The sequence below is a fragment of the Macaca nemestrina genome, chromosome 3, assembly GCF_043159975.1.
Source record: "Macaca nemestrina isolate mMacNem1 chromosome 3, mMacNem.hap1, whole genome shotgun sequence".
In the NCBI taxonomy this organism is placed as follows: domain Eukaryota; kingdom Metazoa; phylum Chordata; class Mammalia; order Primates; family Cercopithecidae; genus Macaca; species Macaca nemestrina.
In genome coordinates, this window is record NC_092127.1 from 17,946,888 (window position 1) to 17,966,911 (window position 20,024).

The 20,024-nt window shown below is 32.4% G+C and overlaps 1 protein-coding gene across 1 annotated transcript in view; it reads right to left on the minus strand.

Moving 5' to 3' along the window:
- LOC105466678 (polypeptide N-acetylgalactosaminyltransferase like 6) overlaps nt 1-20,024 on the minus strand; it is a 1,213,852-nt gene that overhangs the window by 1,191,843 nt on the left and 1,985 nt on the right. The window lies entirely within an intron of this gene.

Consider the following 20,024-nt stretch of genomic DNA (forward strand, 5'->3'; position numbering starts at 1 on the left):
TGAGCAACTGTTTAACGGGCATTGTTGCCCCCAAAGTTCATCAGCTTATCTCCACATTGATGAAGAAGGGATGTGACTGACAGCAGTGCAGAGTTAGAAGCAGTGTGAAGTAGTTGCCAAAAAGATGGGATACAGAATCAGGTGTGTCAACTATTTTTATATAATTAAAAAATAGTTTCATCTAGCACAACCACATTTTCTTGAGGGTCTGATATCAAATTAGCTGTTTCAGTGTCCACACAACTAAAGAATTCTGGGAGAAAGCATTGAGGAAGTAAATTTTATTACTGTTACTATTACTAGCACTATTTTATGATACTACATGGCTAAATGATAGTATCATTTTCCCTTCAGCTCCAAATACTACATAAAATCTAATGATGTATAGACAATATTTTTCTACTTCGTTCAACTATCAATTGATTGTACCCTATCTTACGATAACATTTAAATTTTTTATTTTTGTTTACAGTCAACCATTAATTATTACCATTATTAACTATTATTATTTTAAAATGAGAACACTAATAGTAAAAGAAATCTGACAGGTTGTCTTTAATATAAGATATGTCATAAAATATACTTAGCCATTAGTAAGTAATTAACATTCAGTCACTTGTAGACATATGCTAGTAACAATATAGAAAACTAATTTAAGCTCTCATTTATTAATGAATTATACATAACTATTTTCACTTTTCTCTAGATGTGAATAATTAGAGACTGTCAATTGCTTTAAAAATTAATGCTATATCCATAAATAATAAAAAAGCAATATAAAGATCTCAACCACTATAAATATTAAATGTTACATTATATATAATAATAGCCATTCTGCCTAAGTAATATATTTTAGAGCTCAAGTAACATTTATGTTATAAAACTATAGCTATAAATAAACTATTGCTGTAGTTATAAACTATAGTTATAAATAAAAATGTAAAATAATCTGGCACCTAATAATGTTAAACAATAAACAGTGAAACAAAACCCACACACATACATTTGCATAGACATACAGACACACACAGATACACGGAGAGTCACATATACATACACATACACACAAAGCCGAAAATCCTACTTGACCTTAGAAAGAAATTTTCCATTTTTCTGTAGTACTTTTGTGTATTTTTCAAAGTAGAATACTAATATTCTTTCTTTGCAGAAATAAAAATAGAAAGCCATAGAAAATTAAACAAAATGCGCTTATGACCTCATAAATCCTTTTAAATTTATTCCTCATTTCTAAGTGATATGTTTGTCGATCTTTCTTTCAACATTCAATCAGAGCGAGACGGCAAGAAGAACACGGAGAATGTTCTTTGTCTATCAATTAAGTGGTAAAACTAGGTGTTGTCTTTAGTTCTGGTGAGTCTCAGTCTTTTTGCTAACTACTATAATATATTGTGACTTGTGGCTAAATGTTATCACTACAGCATTCTTCAATTACAATAACTCCATCTCCATAGTCTAGGGGAAAACTGAAACAAGACCACAACAAAGTACTCCTCCCCCTAGTTCATCAGTTTTCTCTATAGCCACTAGTCCTGAGTGTTTTATCTAAACATGTCTGACTTACGCCTCTTGTCCTTTACCGCTCTTGCCTGTGCCATTGATAGAAAAGAGCACTTTTCATGATTTTCTAGTGACACCTCTTTAGAGGGTACATCCACACTTTTTCAGCGCTAGTATTTCCTCGCTCTTCCTAAAATCTATTAGCCATCACATATTGTAAATGTGTGTTACATGTAAAATCTATTAACCACTACATATTGTATCCGCTCAGTAAATGGAATGCAAAGAAAACCCTACATCACGCCATTATGTTTATTTTCCTACGAAGAAAGGCATTTGCAGAGTTTACCAGGATCAGTATCCTAAATTTATCAGGCCAATCAATCTCAAGTTCCAGTGTGTTAATTCCGAAAAGAGATGTACTAGTGACACCATCACAAAGCAATGTTGTAACTGGGACAACCCCATGAGTCTCACAAACATTAATACTCGAACTAAACTGAGGCATGAATGTTAACTCATTGTGCGGTTTTGGCCAATGTATTCACTTAGTTTCCTCATCTGAGTTATGAGAAACTTAGGCAAGATTATTTTATTCATTTTGAAGTGGCAATCAATTCCGTGAAAGCAAACACACTGTATTTAATTGAAAATACTTAGAATCATATAATTTGCTGAAATATAAGCATTAATGTTTTACACTATAGCATCTGCTTGCAAACAGGTTTCCAAATGTTATCCCAAAGCCAGGAAATATGAGCACTTGGCTTTAAAAATTTTGTTTAATAAATAAATGAAATATTTTTTTTCAATTTTTCAAAGAAAGAAGTTCCTCGTTTTGTGGCAAAAACATGAAAACATCTATGCAAACTTTTATAAAAAGGAGATCACATTGCATATTTTGCTCCGTATTTTCAAACAGTGGTTAAAATGATTTTGCTAGAGCAGTGTGTTTAAAAAAGGTGAAGATACTCATGGATTAGAGAAATATAGCTATTTGATAGGAAAAATAAAATATATACATAAGCATGTTCTAAGATAATTCCCCTATTTGAACATATTTCTTTTAACAGGCTGGACCAAAAGTTCACTCCATAGGTCAAAGTCTATGCTAATATAAACCCATATACCAAGGCTAATTTAGCAATAGAGATATTGGACATTATATTATAATTTAGACAATACTCTAAGCAACCAGAAGAGTTGAAGAGTGGAAATAACATTTCTTCTTACCATAGTTTATAAACAAATTTTCTGTAACATTAAAAATGTGACTATGAGCCTGGACCATAAAAAGTCAAAAAAAAAAAAATGCAGAATCTACTACTGGAAAAGAAAATGACTGAAATGTCATAATAATTAAGATTTTAGCCAGGTATTTTGGTTGTTTATGAGAGAATAAGATCATTTTTCATCCCATTCTATTTTGTTTTTAATATTAGCATCTTCAAAAAATTCTGACTAAACATAATGTGTGCTTAACAAATTAAAATTGGAATAAAATATTTAAAAAACAAGAATGCATTCACAGATACCATTTGTTGTCAGCAATAATATTTATAGTAAATAAAATATAAATTTTAAAAAATACTAAACACCAGTCAATAGCAATTCATTGAGCATCCCTTGTCCATTATGATAAGCAATTTATACTTTACTTCACATTCATAAAAAAGAAAGCTGCTGTTAATATTATACCCTAGATTTCATATACAATTTTGTCCATTTACATACTTTTAATATTGCTTAGTACAGCACTAATCAAGCCACATGTGAAATAGGCCTTAGGGTAGAATCATCAAAATCAGGTTTTGACCATTCCATGATATTTTATATTGATTTAAATGAGCATTTAAGACTGCTTAAAAATGGAAAAATTTTTCACAAATCTCTTACTTCCGGGATGTATAATCAAATGAGGGTAATTTAAACATTTTTTTCTGATGATAGAAGGACTTAGAAGCTTATTGCATGTTTATGTTTGTCTAGAAATACGCAGTTGTCAGGGTGGAATGCTTACTACTAGCTAGTCTAGACCTACTTACCTTTTATCCTTTAACCTTATGACTCTTTTGCTTGGGCTCATAATTAAGAATAAAAATCAATCTTATAAATGAACCTTAAGTGATGCTTTTGTTAGACATGGCTCAATACTTTGTGCTTACTCAAATAAAACCAATAAACCAGGGAATAATATGATGTTTGATAAAATGAGAAAAGATAATTTTATTTTATTTTATATTCTTATTTTTTATTCTATACTTTTTTGCAATGCATTCACATGCCTATTGATCTTCACAATGGAACAAACTATATAAGTTGATATAGAAATATTATCTATCTCTCTATCTACCTGCCTACCTATCCATTCAATGTCACTAGTGCTGGAAGAAAAATACTATCCAAAACTTGCCATAAATAAGACAATAAAAAAGTAGATATGAAAACAAGAACATATTAAATAAATTGGTCCATGAGATAAATAAATGTAACTAGGAATATCTTGCCCAATTTAAAGTTTGAGATATGAAAAAGGTAAAGGACTGAAAAACATGTATAGATTAGATTACTATTTTATATGTATAATAATACAGCAAATATTGGTAGCAAATATTTGACTTTTTTACCTGAATGAAAATATTATAAAAATATATTCTTTTAAAAAATTTCATCAGAATCTTCACATTTCATCAGTAAAATGAAAATGAAAACCAATTTCCATGGAAAATATCATAAGGAATTGGCAGTTGTGTATAACTACATAAAATATACTAAATTTATCAATTATCCAGATCAAATATATTACCATAAGACAAGGACAGATTGTGTCTCAAATAAGCAGAAATATGTAACTGGATATACTTATAGGAACAATATACAATCATATAAAATATTAAAAATAAAAAATACATTTGTGTCTAAAACAGGGTAGTTACTTAAAAGTGTATCCACCTATTTTCTTATAATATTAAAATGACACCTATGGACATATTTTTGTTAGGTAATACCCCTTAAAAAGTTATGTTTTAGAATACAATTATTATGACACAGAACAATGTGCAATGGTATGTATAATTTTTGTTTAATTATATCTGTAAATGATATTTTTATTAATGAATGCCTTTGAGCTGGTAACATTAAGGAAAAAGACTCAGTTTAAACAACTCCCTCTAATACTTCTGTACTTGTTTTTCTATTTGAATATAGCCAATAAACCTTCTTTTATTGAAAACCATTTTCATACACTATTGAAATTAACACAAAAGCAAGTGAAATGAAAGAAGGTCAAAGCTAGGTAAAAAGTAGATAGAAATGTCAGAATGAAAAGTTAAAAAATTCAAAGTTGACTGTAGTGCTAGTACAAACAAGAGGAGATGTAATTAATGTGCTTGATGTAATTTAGCATTATGAGAAAAGTTGTAGAATCATTTCATCAAACACAATGTTATTTAATTATTGGAACAGTAAGACGTTTTTCCCCAAGACACTGCATTTAATATGCCTCTACCAAATAAAGCTTGTCATATCTATTCTAGCTCCTATAAATTTTCCTAATCTCTTTCATATGTTTTACCCTTGAATTTTTTCCCTTTCTCTCCTTGCTTCTACATTTCTGCTACATGACTGCTAATTAAAATGAACCTAACTCAAGGTAGATTTCCTTAAAAAGGGGGGGGTTGTTCAAAGGAGGACTTCTGCTGGAGAATCAAGCTAATAGAAGTCTTAAGGTCTGAAGCATTCAAATTGAAATAAGCCCCTTGAAATATATCAGTCTGTATTCCCAAAATTACTTCTTTTAATGAAGTGTGCTGCTTCATGGTCACTTGTATTGTGTATTAATGAACTCAGCCAACTACATGCTTTTTTTAAAGATTAGTAAAGTTTTAAAAATAAGCTTTTCCTAAATCGCCATGGTAGTTATTCAAATGTAGACACACATTGTGCCTACACATTTTATAGTAAATGTTATACAACAGAAATTGCATAATTAAAGAAAGAGAAAATTCAATGGTTATATTTTGTTATTTATGTTATTATTGGCTTGTCTGGATGTGACTATCTTCTTTTTAATAAAGCTATTAAAATAATCCATATCTTCTATAGCATAGTCAGAGGTCAATATGTTTGATGAAATCTTATAATATTCAGTATCAAGAGCAGTCAAGTCTTGACATAATAGCATATTTAGTCAGGATAAGGTTGACAGAACAAAAATATGCAAATGGAACATTAACTCATGAGTATGACAACTGTTTACTTTCTTATATTCATATTTGGCAGTACCTATATGATATTTATACATATTTGGACTGTGTATACTCTTATTTTTTGTATACATATAGCTCAACTCAAATAAATTCAATGTGTAAAAGACAACTTTTTGACAGTTAATTATTTCAAGAAATATTTAACAAGTACCTAATTTGTGGTCAGATAATGCTAGGCACTGTAAGTAAAAAGAGGAAAAAAGACAGACAATTCCTGATTGTATGAGCTTCCTGGGATTGCTGTAGCCAATCACCACAAACTAGGCAGCTTAAAAAAACAAAAGTTTATGCTTCCATAGTTCAGGAGTACAGAAATCTGAAATCAAGATGTTGGCAGGGATGCACTACCTTTGGAAGTTCTATTAGAGAATCCTTCCTTGCCTCTTCGAGCTCTGGTGATTGTTGGCATTTCTTGAGTTCTTTGGCTTGTGGCCACATCACTCTAATTCCTGCCTTCATCTGCACATTGCCTTCTTCTTGGTATCTGTCTGACTTAGGGCTGCATCATTGTAATCTCTGTCTCTGTCTTTATATCTCATCTACGTCTTCTGTCTGTGTCTTTTAATCCGTGCATCAAATTCTCCAGTATGTCTTTTATAAGAAGACTTGTGATTGAATTTAGGACCCATAATTTAGGGCAGATAATCTAGAATGACCTCTGCATTTTAAGACCTTCAAATTAATTACATTTGCAATAACCATTTTTCTGAATAAGGTAATGCTCACAGGTTTCAGGGATTGGTACCTGAGCATGTCTTCTTAGGTGCCACCATCCTACCCACTACTGTGTTTAAGAAACTTGCTGATTAATAGAGAATAAACTATCTAAAGAGGTAGTTGATATTCAGACCGATGAGTACCATTATACGGGCAGAAAAAGAAGATCTAACATCAAACTGTTGTATCTAATGCAAACATGGGAGATCAGGAAAGTTTCCCAGAGACCGCTTGATGAAAACTAGAAATTAACCAGGCAAAACTGCAGAGAACATATGTTCAAATTCCAGGGGAAAAAAAGTATGACACTCTCAGGAAACTAAAAGCAGCTCAACATAGTTGAGGCTTAGGGAGACTTGGTAATGAAATAGTGATCAATCGGATGTGGGTGCATATCAAGAAGACTCGGGGTAAGCTGTATTAAAGAAACCAAGCTTTTATCTGAAGGTGTAAGAGTCCAATAAAGAGATTTAAGAATGGAGTAGCCCGCTCAGTTAAGCACCTTGGATAAACAGCTCTGGCTGCTGTGAGGGTGAACTTGAGAGCAAGCTGGAGGCAGAGTATCCTTCTGAGGGTGTCTCACGGAACTCCAGGAAAGTTTTTAAGGTGATCCCAACTAGGACACTGGTGAGGGGTATAAAGAGATGTGGATGAATTCAAGAGAGACATTGTAGGAAGTACTGCTAGTACAGAAGACCACCGAAAAATGCTGGGGCTAGGGGAATTGACCCCTTGTGCACTCAAAAATCTGCAGAAGTTGCAGTAAGCAGAGATTGAGCCACTGCACTCCAGCCTGGGTGACGGAGGGAGACTCCAGCTAATAAACAAACAGAAAAGGCATGAGGAAAAGACATGTAGTATACTGCATTGTATTTATCAATACCATAAGTTTATTTCATTTGTTTATAAGATGAATTGTCTGAAATAGCAGGCAACTGCAGCTGTGGACTTCCATCTGTGGTACACATCAAACAATTCTACTTTGTCTTGTAATGTCATGACTCTCCTCTGCTTCTTAGAAGTACTTCCAGCATCACCAGTGGCAATTTGGGTCCCATAGTGCTATTCATGGTTATGGTTTTTACACTAAACATGACCAGAAATATGACAGAATTGTGATATCATGTTTTACTGAGATAGCAATTTACTACACAGAAGAACTGCTCACTTCTCCAAGTGATTAGCATCACATAGTGTTTTAAGCAGATGCTCCTGATACTTGAACTCACTGTAATAAAAACGAGGAGTGGCCATGAAATTACTGCAGTAGTACAGTATGTATAACAGTTAATTTCATGCAATTATAATCCAATACTGCATCTTATATTTGTTTACATTTCTTTTGATTGTGAATGGTGCCAGGTATGGTCTGTAAGTGTATTATAACTTGTGATAATTTTTTTTCACTTTTTATAATAGATTTCTGTGTATTTTTATGGTAGCATATGAAATAGACTATTACCTACATATATTTTATGCATTCATAACATAACTTTTTTGAGCCTTGAGAAGAGTGTGACTATGCACCCTGAGTCACAGACCATGCAGTTGCAACTTCTACGTTTTTCCTGTAAATAATTAAGACCAAACAGTGGCAGCCATAAGATCCCCTTAGATCATTGCCTCTATTCACAGAGTAATAAAGTAATCTTCCTTGTAATGTAGTAGTCTGTAACCAATCAAATAGCTGTGGCATATGCACTAGTCTTGTATGGCAAATGTAACGCTGTTGGACCTTTTTTTTTTTTTTTTTTATCTCTGCCTATATAAAGCGTAGCCTTAACTTTTCCACTTTGGAACACTGATTCCATTCATTTGGAGTCTATGCTTCCAGGTGGTTGTTCTCAAGTTTTGCATTTGAATCAACTCTATACTTAATAGTTTCTGAATCTCCTGATGATACTCATCGGTTGACACTCCCGATGAGCATATTTTTAGGAAAAGAACACAAGTAGGAGTCTGTAAAGGACACTTTTAAATGTACGTGAGTATGGGTGTTGGTTGGGAATGGCAGTGAAAACAGAAGAATTAAAATAGGGGTGTGCACCGAGAAGCCTGAATTACCAGCACACGTCACTCTATGTTTTCCTGTTCCACTCTCTTTTCTGTTTTCCAAAAGCTGTTTCTCCAACCCCTTCTCCCCTCAAATCTCCCACCTCACCACCTCTTCTCAGATGAAGAAAATCGTTTTTGGTAGGAGTGTTAATCTATTTTCTAACAAGTAATACGACTAATGATATGCAGCTTTGAAACAACTGCTTAGAGATTGCTGATGGTATTGGCGAAAGGGGTTAATGTACATTAGCAGGAGTCAGGTTCAGCCTGAGGTGGATAGAAATGGAAAGTCAGGAATGGCTCCCCTACCCCCTCCAATAGTGGGAGAAACCTCAGCATGTTTCAATATTATTGTGAGGGATGTTTTGAGAGGAAAAGGCTGAAAATAAATGAATGAGAAGAAAAACAAAATATGTGGACGTTCCTAAAGAAAGTTGTGATTCATAGTCTGGATAGAGGTTCCATATTTATCTTAAAGCTAGGGATGTTTTTCCATAGTAACAGGAGGCAAGTAGAGAAATGGGAAAACACCCATGCAAATGGCAGTGCTTTCTGGTTTGATGACATGAGTCGTGGTTCTCCCCAAATGAAAATCCTATACTCACAGCGAAAAATGAAGGAAGGCTACCTGCTAAGCATGATAAAAGAGGTGGTGGCACGGGAGATTTGAAGAGAGAAAGAAGACTGGAAAAAGCACTTTCCGAAAACCAGGAAGAGAGCTGAATAGGAAAATGTAGAATGATTTTTTTCAGGTAGTTTATGTTTCACTGTGCCAGTTTATACTTTTAACTTATGAAAGATTGTCTCTGTTAAGGTGACACAACTAAGCTATATTTACTTTCCGATTGTCTAGTTTGGAATAAAGTAACAGGTTCCAGCATTACAAACAAACCAGTGACAACAAAGAGCAACAGTGGAAGCCTTGAGCTAAACAATATTTCTCACATCACACACATTGTAACAGTTGGAAATACGGTTATGCTCAACAGAATGTTTTTTATGATGCAAAAGATTCCAGTTTTTGAAGTGTCTCAGCTTTCATCTATTCATTGGGCTAATAATTGATCAAATCAATCCTATGTGAAACTTGTCTTTTAAAGGAAAAGGAGGAAAAGAGAAGGCTCTAAGAAGCCAAGAAGAGGAGAGAAGAGGTGTAAAGTGATAGAGTTGCTTGTGTTTCTGCACTTTTTTTGAACTCTATCTATTGGTTTCCCTGATGCTTATTTTCCTCTCTGTATTTCATATATTAGAACTCAAGATCTTTGTCTTGGAATGCCAAGGATCTTCCAAAAAATGTAATTTCCTTTGGCTTGTGAAAGAAAAGTTAAAAGTTTCTATGTAAGTGAAGAGGGGGGACGATTTCATTACGTAGTTGTTAATCTGACACCATTCTGCTAGGCTATCTAAAAAATGGTAAAATTCACTCGGCTAGGGAACAGAAGCATTTTTATCTTCCCCCACCACTTAGTTTTACACAGCTTTCCATTCCCCTGTCTTTCTGGCCAGCTGGCTTCTTGGAAGCACTAGAAGAGGGCGTGAGAAAGCACTTCCTTCATCAAGTTACTCAACTGTGGTCTCCAACCGCATCATTCTTGATTTTTCCAGTTCTACCTGACTGTTGGATGCAACCAAAACAACCTTAAAACTCAAGTTAGATGAAATAATGAAGTATTCAGCCCTAAAGACATTTTTCTATTATTGCCTTTGGCAACTAGACTGATTTAATGGCACAATTTTAAAAAGATTGTTTTTTTCCCTGAGGGCAGAATACATGTTCAGAAATTAACACCATGTAGTGAGAACAGAACTAAAAATACGAGGGGAAAGGTCATCAAAATAGCATTCGTTGCTGATTACATATTCTGGGAAGAGCTACATTCTCTGTTGAAATCTAGTTTGCTTCTGACATGTGGGACCACATGCGACCTTAGTTCAAGTTACAAAATCTTTTAAAATAAGTGCCATATTATTTTCTGTATGGTCTACTCAAGAATTTAAAAAGTGAAAGAAGAAGTTAAACATGATTCAAACACTTTTAAAAACTACTTTAAAAATGCAAAAATATCAAGAGGCATTGATGGATCTAGAAACAAAAAATAAAAATAAAAATGCAAAAGTGTATCCAAAAAGGAAATCATATTCATGATGGTTCATGAAAGAAAGTGTGTGGGAACATGTTTTTTCTCTTTTCCCAATCTTAACTTTCTAGAATTCTAACAAGTAATAATAGGAACATGCTTTTTCTCTTTTTCCAATCTTAATTTTCTAGAATTCTAACCAGTAATAATAGATAACATTTTAAATAGATTAACATGTACAATCCAGTTTTCTAAGCATTTTATGCAGATTAACTTATTAAAGCCTTATACCAGCTAAATCCAGTAGACACTCTTTTTATACTTTTTTTAGAAATGAGAAATCTAAGACATGGGGAAGATAAGTAACTTGATCAAGGTCTTTGAGTAGTTAAATAATGGAACTGGAGCTAACACCAGGGAATCTGGAGCTAGTGTCCATGCCCTTCACCACTATGCATATTGACTTTCTAGTTAAATTATTATATCATTTCTTGTGTTGCAATGATCTAAGATATTTCTGATGTAGTTGTAATATATGGTGAACTTTATATAATCTCAATAGTTGATACTGATAGAAAAATTCCTGACAAGTTTTTTTAATCTCTTTGCATTTGTAATATAAGATAGTACTATTATATATATATATATAAAATGGATTTGTGTTGAGGACTTAAGAGAAGTTTAATACAGTGTCAGAGAAATGTTAGAAGCTCAATAAATGACCTTAAAGTTTATTAATGTGTAGACTTTTATTTTTACTTTTATTATAATCAGTTTATCCTTTTATTATTAATGTAATATCTTAGTATTTTTGGCAACTGAATATTAGTTGCAATAAGTACCACCACCCACCCATCTATCCCCACTTACTATATTATACTTAAGTACACTCTTGCTTGTTTATTCGTTTGTTTCCTTCACGCTCTGTGGCTAGTCATCATCAGCATTTATGTTGACAGGTAGCTTGCTTACTTATTGACAAGGTGGCTGTATGGTTTCCTGACATTTCCTTTCAGTACTATAGCCTTCAATCTTTTTCATAAGATTATATGAACTATAATAAATATCTGATTACCCATCTGTCATCTTTCTAGCTAAGACATCTATTATATATATATGTGTGTGTGTGTATATATACATATATATATATATTTTTAACAGTGTATAGGCTATTTCAGAAATTTTTAATTACTTCTCTAAAGTAGTAAGATATCTGCCTGGGAAAAAAATCTCAGACATTCCTGCCAGGAGAAACATTCCAACTATTAAAAGCACAGACTCTAAATTTACCTTTTAGATAATAACCACTGCTGCTTCTCTTTTTGCTTTATTTCAGTTGACTACCTCCATCCTCCTTGAGACTGTCCCCTTAATCTCTCGGGGCATCAGCCTTCTTCTGACGTGTATCTTACCAACCAGGGTCCCACATCCAGCCATTTACATCGATGCTGACCTCACCAGTATCCTTTATCCATCTTAAAAATATAAGATATTTTAGTTAAATATTTAGTCTTACCATTTAAACTAGTATAATTTTGTTTAATTTTCTATAATTGTGTGTAACTATAATCAAGAGAATACCAGGAATGAATTATTCAAGCCTAATGATCTTTTGAAACCCTTAAACAATGTGGCTGTTAACATTGCCAATTAGTTTCTCTTTCTATAAATCCAGAGCTCATAGACTCAAATTCTGTCTTTGTGCCTTCCTTACCTGTGAATTCAGTTATACAGAAGAGCCTCTCAATGAATTTGGGGGATGATTAAATACTAAAGATACAAAGGACTTAGAGTGGAACCACCTACAAACATCACACAATAACTTACATATTTTTTACCTCTTCTAAACTCTAAATGATTTGAGCATGTATTTATTGTAAAGCCATGTAATCCAGCCTTATATTAAAGTGTGTATTTGCCTTTCTTAACTAATAGATTCTAAGTTAATTGAAAACAGATTTATGGTTTCATTGCTTATTTCCCTCAGGATCTATCCCAGTGTGGTGCATGTATTGCATATCCAAAAAAATATTGTATCAACAATAAAAGAAAAATTGATAGTAGTAGGTTTTATATATTTTATTATATCTTTATTAGGTGCACACAATATTTAAGGTTACTTACTACCTTCAAATGGATGTTCTAAAAAGTCGAGAAGGTATAGATTGCTATTCGTACAGCTTCCCTCATTATTTACTATGTACCAAGCAATTTAAACATGTAATCCAATTATTTCTCTTAGCTACCCTATTATGAGGTAACTTTTGTGTTTCCATGTGTGGAACTGAGGTTTAAACATGTTAAGTAGCATGCCCACAATTACATACTTCTGTAAGGGAATGAGGCCAACATACGAACTTGAAGTATCTGAACTCCCCTTTGCTTAATGCAAACTCTATGTAATTTTTATAAGAACTGCCACAATGCAATATGTTTTATGTGTCCTCTAACTCCACTGAAAAAAATGCTAACTCCATAAAGGAGCTGAATGATTTTGAGAGTTTTTATTCTACTTTTTAACTTTTTTTCTCCTGAATAATCCAGTCAAACTCATGACCAAGATTTAAACAGCAACAACAAAAGTAGTTCTCAGTTTCTTGCCTGTAATTAGTAAGAAGAAGAAAAAAAATGCTTATATGTGAGTCATGGGCTTTATTTTTATAGGAAATGAGAGTAGTCACTACAAAGAAATATTGCTTCTCTTTTTTCTTTTTTTTATTAAAAACTTCAACTTTTGGATAGTTTTCAATACAATATATCAAGAACTAGTTTTAGTAATTTTTGTAATAAATAATAATATAAAAAATAAATTAAACTTATCAACTTATCCTTAAGCATGAAATCCAAAATGTTAAGAAAAATGTCCTTTTAGTTTCTAAAACTCTACTGACTTATTCAACAGTCCTCCCTACTAGATTCAACACATCAGTGACATTGCTCTGCTGTGCTCTCTTGACAATGTCTCTAAAAGAGAAGCCATCTGTAAGTATTTATTAAACAAACACTAATTACCTTAGTAAAGGCAATGATTGTTTATAAACACTTGTGTGTAATAACAATATATGTATCCGTTAAGCCTTGTTATATGCTGTTAAAGATGCTAAGCGTTTAATCCTCATTATAACACTACAAAAAAGTATTATCACCTTCATTTTATTAATAAGAAAACTGATCTAGGGAAGATCCATAAGTTCTTAAATGTCACAACGTACTAAGCCAGAATTTGTAAGCCCAAATAATTTGATTCTAGAGACTACATGCTGACCTACTAAAAAAGAACAACACTCAGTACTACAGAAATTCTGATATTTCTCCTTAAGTTCAATTGGATTTTCCAGCTGGGGAAACACGTCAGAAATAAGGGCAAAGGGTTGGGAGTGGGGGCTCATGCTTGCAATCCCAGCACTTTGGGAAGCTGAAGTGGGGGGATCTCTTGACACCAGGAGTTGGAGACCAGCCTGGGTAACATAGTGAGACTCCGTCTCTACAAAAAAAAAAAAATTAAAAAGTTATCCAGGTATCATGGCGCCCGCCTGTGTCCCAGCTACTTGGAAGGCTGAGGCAGGAGGACTGCTTGAGCCCAGGATGGTGAGGCTGCAGTGAGCTACAATTGCACCACTACACTCTAGTCAGGGTGACAGAGTGAGACCTTGTCTTGTGGAAAAATAAATAAATATATGAGGGAAAAGGAAAGGCCACCTACTAAAACTTAGGTGGCATACCTAACAATTTGGTCATTTTCAATATGATGGAAACATTCAAAACTATTATAATTTTCTCCAGATTTCTAGATTTCAAGTATTGAAATCATAGTCCATAAAAATTTGAATACTTGAAATAATTCAAAATTAGCCTTCTTAGTACTTATTGAGAAACCACCAGTCTTTAAGACAGGTGGTAGCTATTATAATGCTCTATAACAAGCAGAATTGTGTTAATTATATTACATTATAACAGTGACTCTCCTATTTGTAATCTGTGCCATACTAACAGGCTAAATACTCATTGTGAGTTTCACACTTGCTAAGTAGATGTAAGCACTTCTAGAGATGGATGCATTTTCTTTATCTTTCTGCATACTTTTCTGGAATAATTCATTTCAATGGTGCTACAGATTCTCCTAACTACCTATTGTGGATTCAAAGCAATAGAAAAAACAAAAAGTTATGGAAGTTAAAAATATTGTAGAAAACAAAACAGTTGGGTGAATTTAATTTTTCTTTATAAGTGAAACTATGCATATGGGTATATGTATATGTGTATGTCTGTTGCTAAATGAATTAATAAAACAAATACATTTTATTTGATGGTACCAATAATTCAGCTCACATCTTTTTGTCCTACCACACTGGAAGCAAAAAACTTGGTGGAAACATTGATGTGCTTTACCTTGAATTCATCATTAACCCTAAATATACCTTTATTTGTTCACCCTCTTTTGATGCCATTTTACTTGTTAAGCAGCGACAGACATCAATATATTAGTGAAGAAAGTTAGAGTTAATGATGCCTTAAAGTTTTGTGAATGCTTGTCCTTCTTTACAATCTTTAAATGAACCCTATATAGATATATGTTTGTGTCTATCTAAATACATATTTCCATAGCACACAGGTTTTTTATTTGTTGTTTTTTGCTGTCCATTCAAGCATTACAATTACATTTCGAGATAATTTAGAAATCATTAGCTGTAGAGTGAGGTGATAAGGAGAGCAAGTTTAGGACAGTGTGTCTTTACTGTCATCTTCAGAACCTTCTATTTCTTTGCATATTTGCACCTTTGTTTAATAACAGTAATTTTGTAAACACATACAAATCTGAGCAAAAGAAAAGAACATGGTCTCCTTAGACGGTTTGAAAGATCTGAAGTTTCCAGAGCTAAAACTCTTCCCCATAAGCAAGCCAATCAAGGGAGAAATGGGAATGCATGATGCACCAAACATATCTAAGTCTGATTCTATATTCCACTTACATCTTGTGATGCCTTCTTGTAATTTTAAGTTTTATCTCCTCCTGTAATGTTCTTGCTGATGTCCCTTAGCTTGTCTTTCATTTGTGTAAAAATGTTGCAAGGAGAGACATGGCTGCAAACTTTCTAAGGGTTGTCATGGCTACTCCTGGCAAACAAACAAAAAAATTCAATCCTTTCTTCTACACCACTTAAATCACTCAACCTTTCTCACTCTTTTCCTATATATTCCAACTTGATTTGGCTCCTTTTATAGGAAAAACTTATAGGAAGCTAATTGATTCAGCACAGCTTGTCCAACTCAGAAATGAACAGAGGGGAAAAAATCACCTTTCTTTTTTGTTACCAGATTGTGAACAGAAGACTGTTTTACACTCTGTCTCCCATGGGGCAATGTGATGAACTAATCATGTAGTGATCTACCAGGTCACAGCAAATAATTAAGATACTTGTTACAGTGTTCCGTGTGGTGCCACCCTGTAGTGATTCTGAATGGATTTTCCATAAATTCAAGAAAAGGTCCTTTAAAACCCTAATTTCAAATCTACATCTTAGCTAATTAAGAACACTGTGGCTCAAACTAATGTGTCATTTCACATCTAGTGTATTGATAATGTGCCATCCTGAGTGTAGGTGTAAATTTTTCCTCCTGTCCTTAGCTCTTCCAAATTCTAAGGTATTTGCTGAAAAAGGAACACAGACATATTTTACAGCTTTAGTGATCAGCGTGATAAAAAATAATGCATAAGACAGTTTGCATACACTGGGCACCAATTACCTGATATTTTCATGTTATAAGACGAGTTTTAAAAGTCACTGGAAAAATATTTTTGTTCAAAAAGAAGGCTCCCCCTGCAGTGTAGGGTTGATTAACATTAGATGAATTAGACAAAGATGCTAAGGGATCCCCTTCAGAGTTATTTTTTTTTTAATGGAGGTAAAGTCACATATCTGTCAAGCACAGTTTACAAGTGAATCTGACAGAAACAATGCATTACCTCACAGTATTTTCCATATATAAGGTGTGATCTCTCAGGACTTTATTCATCTCATTATGTGACAAGCACGAATAGCCCTACTTTAAAAATAGAAATTCTGAAATTCAAATAAATAATAAGATTCCACAATTTCAAAGAGACATAGAGGACCTAGGTTTTTTTTTTTTTTTAATGTGGTAGAAAATCTAGGACAACATAAGCTTCTAAAATCATTCTGAACAGTTCTAAGAAAGTCTGTTTTAAAATTATAAGATTTTGGCCCTCATTTTTATTTCAAAAATTGCAAGATCCTCTTCATATTCTAAATATTCTTGAATTATTTATGTAATTAATATTATTTCCAAGTTAGTTGTTAAATTACTATTACCATTACTTTTTTTGGAATTTGGGGTTTTTAAAAATGTATTTAGGAAAAAGTATTTGGTGCCAGGTTTTTTCACATATTCTTGAATAAGTGATTAAGAAAACAGAAACACAATAAGACTGGATATAGTAGTTTTGTTCTAAAGTACAGCATTATTCTATATGTCATCCTAATTCACAGCTTATGACCTAAACATGTAAGTGGTATTTAATTCAAATACAGCTGAAACAAGAGAAGAGGAGCATTTCAAATGTTTAAAAAGAAAAGTGAAGCTAAGAATTACTGTACAGTGATTATATAGCAATCATTCTCAGCTAAATATATTATCAATAGATTCTCTTAATATACATATATATTTCTAAATGACATAAAGGAGATACTTATTTCATCCCAATAACAAAAAAGAGCCAAAATTAAGTCAATTGAGAATAACACATCACAATTATAATAATGTAACAACATCTAAATAAAAATTTAAAAACATTTTATAATTTTTATAAAATCTTAAAATCTCAAAAATTTCATATTTATTTCAGTGACTTGATTTCAAGTTTGCAGAGCCCAGACCATAAAAAGCTTTTAATTGCATTGTGTTATTAAAACTGTTGTATTGATCCTCTTTGGTTTTCTGAGAGCAAAGGAAAAAGAAAAACTTTGAAATAAATAACTTGGTAATTTTTACATCTTTGTTTCATTTTCTGCAACACAGATGCAGAAAATTTTTAAATATTAGAAAGTTATCTTAAATTTATTTTTAAATGAAGGTCTAGAAAATACAAACTATTAATGTGTAATCAGACAGTAGATTCGAGAAAAAAATCTGTTAAATACTAAATATTGTGAAAATTAATCCACGTGGTTCCCATCAGTGTTTCCTGTTTCATTTCCCTTCATTTTATTTAGTTCAGATTGCAGAATTAGTACAATTTATACTCAATACTATATAGAAAAAGTACTAGTGATATGACCTGCTAAAATATAAATAATGCATATTTTAAAAGTATTAGCCATTCCATAATTTTGAATTTCCATACATTAATTTTTTTCCCCTGTAACTTTTTCTAATAATTAAACTATTTAAAACAGTGCAAGTTTTTCAGTTCTTATGACCACTACCACGTGATACTTAGAACTAGAACCCCTGGCTGTTTTACACATAAGTGCTGTGAAAATAGTTCACTCATTTGGGCACGTGACTTGTTTGACTAGCATCAGTACTTATTGCTGTCAGTGCTTCGATCTGCACATTATCTTCACCCTCAGCATTTTGCAACTTGGAGAGAAATACGGTAATAAATGGTTTCTAGAGAACATTTAGCAATTAACCATGAAAATGTCCTTTAAAAATTAATTGCTAAATTGAAATAACATATTACCCACTAGCCAAATTATGTTTCAATTTTAAAACCTATGTGTTTAGTCACCTTGCTAACACTGAAATATATATACATTAGCCAAATATTACATCACAATATTAAGCATGTTTGAAAAGTTGCTTTTTATTTGTTCCAATATAAATATTAATTACTTAACTCTTACTTGCCCAAAACTTGCTTATTGAGAACAACATATCCTAATTTTCCTTCTAATTATAATAAATAATAGAATAAAACCAATGAGAACTGTTTCTACTTTACAATGAATTCTTTCAGTAAGTAATCAATTAATTTCTACCTTTTAAATTTTATATTTTAATCTATAAAAAGTATTAGTTTTAAAACTGTGATTTAGGTAATATTAAAGTAGATGATTGACTTTCATTTTAGGGCTTATTTTCTTTCCCACTTGGTTTCAAAGCCTTTGCATAGGGTTATTAAATTGGAAGGTCATACAATATCCATCAATCTCAGTTATTTATTCTACAGTATATGAAACTTCTCTTGCTACCCCATGTCTTTTATACCCATTACTTGATTACCTGAAATTAAGTATCATTTGCACTACAGAAGAACCAGAAATAAGGAAACAGTCTTAATTATAATAATGACAGATCAGAGAGTTAAACTGTCACAGTATTTTTTTTATGCTGCTAGACAAACAATTTTCTCATTCAGGGTCAAAATTAATAGAGCCAATGTGAAAGTTGTAAGAATCTCATTAATAAAATTAATTAGTGTTTTATGTTAGCTATACCAGCAAATACTTCAGATGGTTATTGCTAATTGAATTAGCAAATTTCAAGAAAAAAATAATTTTGCCTTTCTTATTTTACCAACATGGAATGGAGATTTTACACAATAGCATATTGACTACTGAAGTCACTAAAATCCTGTTTTACATCAAGGGTTGAATGATGTAAATAAGAACAAAAAAAGTTTCACATCCAAAGTGTCCATCTTCTTTTTTTCACTGGAATGACAAAACAGAATATACTTCAAACCAAAGTTGAATTCCTATTAGAAAGGATAATAAATATTAACAACTAAATGAAAATATGTCAACATTTATCCTCAAAATAACAATCCACTGAAAATCCTTGGACAACTCATTCTCTTTAAAGTTTAGAGACTGGTAATGACTTTTTGTCATGATGAAAAAGCAGATTACCTCTTTATGTTTCACAACCAACCACTGTGCAAAAAGAAAATGAAACTTCATTAAGTATAAGAGCAAATATTTAACGGCCATTACTATATATTGCTGTTTTCCAGGAATGGACTACTTCAACATTTTCTATGTGTGGAAAGTACAGAGTGTTCATGGGTGATGACCCTTGAAAATAAGAATATTAATATTCCAAGGCGATGCACAGGACTAACTGAAACACTGGTATATCAATATCATGAAGAAGGCTGCATTCTGTTGTTAAAAGTTAATTATGGAAGCTATTTTATTTATTAATAAACAAAGAGTTCCACAACATTGATTTTCATCAACATTTTGGGAAGTCTCGTTTTCATTATTGTTCACTCGGGAACACAGTTATTTTGGTTGATGTTAAGTCATGAGGTATATACATACTAATGAGTAACATATTAAGTAGAAAGAAAACATATTATACTACATATCTTTAGTGTGGGTGTTTCCAATATGACAGCAAGCTGTTAGCAACATACTGT